We start from the raw sequence: 5,979 nt of genomic DNA on the forward strand, positions 1-5,979 counted from the left end.
GAGAGAGAGAGAGAGAGAGAGAGAGAGAGAGAGAGAGAGAGAGATCGGTGCCGACAATAGGAATTATGTTCCCCGAATTTAACTATTATATAAGTACGCTTCCATAAACATCGGTTGAAGTTAATTGCGCGATTCGGACCGATTCTCTGCCCGCCAATATGCGGTGGTCACCGTATAGATGCGGAACGAACGGGGTGGAACGGTGCGGAAAGTGGCACGTACACATAGGTGAGACAGCGCGTTGGGCGCGCGCTTAAATTCACCGTCTCATCTCGTCTTTTCATTATTGCATGTTGCAGCGCTCTCGGACCCGCCGATATTCGCTGAGCCGATACCGAACGTCACGGTGGCGCTAGGAAGGGACGTGAGTCTGCCCTGTGTCATCGAGAACCTCGGCACCTACAAGGTAACGCACACTGGGAATTCGTAATGACTGCACGCACCGTTGCATAAGCGCGCGTTCCAGCAACGATATATAAATGAAGCGGCTTTCTCTTTTCCGCAACACACACGCGCGCACGGACAACCGGTTCCTCTGTGATCCCAGTAATTTTCTTCTTGGTTCGCGGGCGGCGAGCGTGTTTTCCCCGGCGGTCGGAACTCGTCGTCCTTTACTAAACAGAGTTTCCTCAATTATTCGTTAACTGGATTACAAAGAGCGTGTTACAGCGCGTGCGCGCGCGCCAGCAAGAGAGAGAGAGAGAAAGAGAAGAAGCCGTGCTGGTTGCGCGAAGACGCTCTTTACAGAGTTCCGCTTTTTGCGTCTGCGAGGCTAGAGTGCTAATTTTCTACGTGGCATTGCGCGATATTTTGTCTGAATTTATTTTGTCCGCGCGAGACTAGATAATATTACGTTATTATTACGTCGCCACGTGTGCAAGATACATAATAACCACGAGGCACGTGTACGTATACTTGCGCGTTTTCGTATACTTTCGCGTGTATGTTTCTTCGCGGCGGAGAACGTCAGGCAAGGGAAGCGAGGCAGGCGAGAACACGCCCGACTTGTGCAACTTTTTCAAGAGATTGCAATTATCGCGCTAATAAGTGCGTCACGTTAACGACGATACCGAGTGAACAAGTAGGAATTAATGTGTATTATGACAATCTGATGTACAACATCAGTAAAAAACAAGAGTTGGTCAACGCAAGTTGGCGATTGCGATTAATTAGTAATTAGGAGGAGGAGAGGTTGGAAGTGATATAATCGGAATGTAGAATCGGTTCGATGTTGGAAGGAGACGAAAATATTTCGCGTACGTTAAGGGGATGCCTGCAGAATTTTTCTATTAGGCACATATTTATGCCAACAGATCCATATGTCAATTTTGTATCGTTTTCATAACATATTTAACAATACTCCAATTAATTTTTGTATTTTCATTTTTTTATCTTTCATTATATAAGAACATTTTCAATTCTGTGTAACCGGCACACAATATAAATTTTGCAGAAAAAACATCATTATTTTGTCAATAATTTTTAAGTTAGCATCCCTTTAAAAAGATTTACGTTATATTGATTGCACAGAATAGCAAATGCTTTTAATGATGAAAGTATGTGCAAATTTATTGGAGCAATAATGCTCAATATGTGATGAAGACATAAAATTTCAAAATTTACATTTGGCATTAATTTGTGTAAATATCTGCAAGATGCGAAAATTCTACAATTTGTACATGGAGAGAATTTTACAGTAAAAAATTACTTTAGAATTTTGTATCCGTGGAATAGATTCTGTAATAATTGACATATCCTTTTCTTTCATACATGCTATTTATATTCTAGGAATTTTAGGAATTAAAATATACTTGTAAAAGATTTGTTTCTAGTAAAATTTATTATATTTATTATATTCCTTGGCAAGAAAGAGAGATAGACCTTACTGACAATCTCTGTTTCTGCACTAGAAATATAGTAAAATTAAAAAGTATTTTATAAAACAAGTAAAAAAATGATATCCTTTCTCTCCGTATACATGTTGAGCGTGTTTGTTCCGCTCAGGAAAATTTCACACACAATACTGTTGCATCTTTGAAATTGAATTTAGGGAAGCTTGAAAATATAAAAAAAGTTTGCAAAAAGATTCCTATATATGCGTATTTATATTTTTTGCCAAATATAGTAAAATAAAGCACAACACACATTTATAAAAGATCTATAAATACAGAATCTATATATACAGCAAACACAAAAAGAGAGTTGCGTGATTGTATTAATGCTTATCCGACATGACGTTTGACAACCGCCTCTACGTTATCGACATTTTTGAAGTTCGTCATCCACTTTGACATGCCGTTAAGACCGGGGAAATGTCTTGGCACGTGCGACACTTCGCCGATATTATTATCCTCTCTCCTGCAATAAATAATTCAATAATCACAACCGTCAACCTGCACAACCCTCGTCGGCCGAAGTTCCTTGCTGAAGGAGAACAAATGTACTTTGATTAATTTCTCATTTCGAGTCCGTGATGCGAGTTGAAGTTGTCGAAAAATCGCGAAAGTTAATTCCCCGCGAAAGAAGAAACACGTAATCACTATCTGCCACGTTGCGCGATCCGCAAGTTCGTTCCAACGGTACTGAAGACCGCTGTTAGGCAACCGTATTGGAAACGCATCAGTTGTCCCGTCAGGGAGTTGGATGCGACGCCGCTACATCGTGGCCCGCAGGCGATCAACGTTACACACGAACAAACATATCGGCAGGCGTAACGAGCGATGTAGTTTTCCCAGCGAAAACTGTTGTATGTAGTGGTGTGCGCCTGCGACTGTATGGAAAATCGGGGGAGTCCTTGAACTTCATTAAAACTCGCCGTATTGCTATTTCCATTCTATGCATGGTTCAAGGATCGAAGTCACGTCTCTGGTAGATGTCAAAATTCCTGCGAGATTACTGTAGATCCAAGTGTGTTATTTCGACTGAATCTCTCCTCAGACGTTTCTTATCGTTTATAGTCACGTCATTTCACACATTTAAATATATTAAATCACAACTTATACACTGAGGGAAATGTCTGATGATATTAACCAGAATTCTATTTGGGTTTACCAAATATATGTATGATATATTGTATGATGAATAATTGTGTAACAAGATATTTAGTTAATGATACCAAACTATCTGGTGAGCGCATTGTCTAAATAGCATTGCAGTGATGTTTAAATACCAAATCATTTGGTACAATTGATACAATTAATAATTGAAATAATAAAGCTTATCCTAAAATCTAACCATATTATATATATAATTCTCATATAATACTTACTGTATATAACTTCATATATTTACTTCTAAATTCGTCGACATATTTTAAGAAATTTCATTCTTCCAAATATTTGACGGTTTCAGCGTTTACTCTTTTATAGCACCGACGTCTTTACAAATTAGTATAGATGAAATTGAAACGTTGCAGCGAGTAATAATTAACTATCGCGTCAATAGTATCACACGTCTAGAGACTATTACCAAACTGTCCAGATGTCTTGATAGTATTAAGTAGATGCGTTGAGACATCGTAATCAGAATATTTGATATGTGAACCAGATATCGCATATAAATTTACTATATTATTTTCATAAAATGAGTATAGTGTCATTCACCAAGCCATTTCTCTCAGTGTATGTCTTAAACGTGTTAAAAGCCATCTGCAATGGGATTGGTAGTGAGACATAAGCAGTAAGCAAAATGCCCATCACAGTCGATTGTTACAAGAATAATCGACTGCGGTTGGGTAATTTTCTTAATGCTTACGTCTTACTGCCTACTAACAATCCCATTGTAGATGGACTTTTATACGACGTGATCTAAAACCGCAAGAAACGTGCAAAAAGGGTTTCTCAGCCGCACTTAGATTTGCGGTAACGTCAAATCAATGGCGATGCTTCGGATTCAACGTTCATTAAATGATGATCTCATGACGATGACGGAGGATGCGCTTATTCCCTAACGTGACAGATAATCAAAATTATTATGTGCCAAGAAAGAGACAGGAAGACGGCAATCATCCACATGTACACCGCACATCCAAGTGTGTCATTTTTAAACGCATAAGTAGTGTAATTTTGACTGAGGTCAAAATTTTTCCTTTTACACGTTTCTTATGGTTTTAAAGCGTGCCTTGCAGTTTCACCTAACACTTTTCGCGGACGTATGAATTATAATTCAATAATTTCAAACGTTAAATGACGTGACTTAAAACGCTAAGGAACATGTAAAAAGAAATTCAGTCAAAGTAACACACTTGAATCTGCAGTAGCACGTGTCAAACTTTCTTGCTTGTATGAAAGAAGACAAAGTCCACATTGAACAACATGCTGGTCAATGAATTTAGCGAAGAGTGGCGCATCAAATGCATTCGATCCTCGTCTGCTTCTGTCTTTCTCCCTACCTACTCCTCGCGTGGATACAATTACTCGAGAGCCATATTCATACTCAGATAGGCGTGTTATTCCGTTAGCCGGAAAATTGCACCAAGCACGCGATTAGGTCTCGCACGGGCAGTCTTGAGCAGTGAACGGGACCATTGGTCGGGGCCGATTGAGAACACCGTGGCGGAATAATCTTTGATATAAAGTTCACTGACCTCTGCATAAGATGACCCAAATTCGCTCAATTACTTTTCTGTATGGATATTTTTATACACGAATCTGACATTTTATTAACAGAAATGTCGGTATGTTTAGAGTTTTCTGCAAGTTATTTGTGGAAAATCAGACTTAATAAAAGTAATGATTAAATTTGTGGAAAATCAGTTTTAATAAAAGTAATTCGATGAGTAAATAATGAAATAACAAAGACAAATCATTTATTATCTCTCACCTCTGATTTGAGAAATGAATTTTGATAACATGCTTGACGTTCAGTTACTAAAGCTCACATTAATAGTCATTGTTTAAAACTTGTCACGTAAGAGACATTCAGATTTAAAGATTTTAGAGTCGAATTTTTTAATTAAATTATATGATGCGTTGAGGAAAAAATATTTGAAAGTTTATTTGTGGGTATTGTTATATCGAGTATTGTTTACTTAAACCGAGCAAACAATACTTGGTTTAAAATAAATTGAAAGAATTTTGATTTAAGTAAATATGTTAATGGTACCTACCTAGTAAATATTTGTCAATTTTTAGATATTTTTTTCTCAGTGTATTAATACAGGTATATGACTCACATCGAATGTAACTGTATACACATCGGATGTAACTGTGTTACACAATAAGTATAAAAGTCACAGAATATTAAAATACGAAAAAACTGCGATTCTGCATGACATATGGAGTCGTCGTCAATTATAAGACGTCCTGTATCAAGTCAGCGGTCCGCTGTGGTCCCGCACGCACGGACTAGTTTGCGCAATGCAAGAAGACGGTTATTAAGGCGAGAGAGCAAGCGTCCCAGCAGCTCCAAGCATGACTCGGCGAACTTTCCGGACGATAACGCAAAGGTGGAAAATCACTGATATATCAGGCGCAGGAAACCGGGAAATTGAGATTGCATCAACTTCGGAATTCTCCTACGGCTATTAAGAATGCCATTAAAATGATACCGGCCGCCGTTCGTGTAAGCAAACGTTTTCCGATCGCGCGTCGCTCGAGCATCGTCGGTGCCCGTCCCGATAAGCGTCGTCGTCGTCGTCGACGCGACTCGCCTTGCTTCTTACGCGCGATATTGAATAAAACAGTAATTTTTTTCCTCTCTCTCCCCGACACCCGAGTCAGTTTCCTCGCGCGCGATCCAACGCCGCCAGGATCCGGCTTGTCGATAATTTATCAAGATATCGTTCGTCGCGCTTCTCTCTCGCTCTCTCGACTCGAGAGAATGCGTTTCCCACTCTTCTCTCGCGCTCTGCTTGCCGAAGTGCACGAAGCTCGAAAGCAGTCTGAGAATTTTCCGTCTCTTTAACGACTGCGAAAATAGACCATTGTGCGAGAGAGAGAGAGAGAGAGAGAGAGAGAGAGAGAGAGAGAGAGAGAGAGA

General features: G+C 39.4%; 2 protein-coding genes across 2 annotated transcripts in view; one reads left to right on the forward strand and one right to left on the reverse strand.

Annotated features, from left to right (window-relative positions):
• The window catches only part of LOC116847839 (lachesin-like), a 549,068-nt gene that overhangs the window by 345,815 nt on the left and 197,274 nt on the right, over positions 1-5,979 (forward strand). The window lies entirely within an intron of this gene.
• LOC116847694 (alpha-(1,3)-fucosyltransferase C) overlaps positions 1-5,979 on the reverse strand; it is a 60,271-nt gene that overhangs the window by 31,023 nt on the left and 23,269 nt on the right. The gene's annotated exons all lie outside the window — the stretch shown is intronic.

The sequence above is a fragment of the Odontomachus brunneus genome, unplaced genomic scaffold (assembly GCF_010583005.1).
Source record: "Odontomachus brunneus isolate Ranch 3 - 2012 unplaced genomic scaffold, Obru_v1 Obru_scaffold_001, whole genome shotgun sequence".
Lineage (NCBI taxonomy): Eukaryota > Metazoa > Arthropoda > Insecta > Hymenoptera > Formicidae > Odontomachus > Odontomachus brunneus.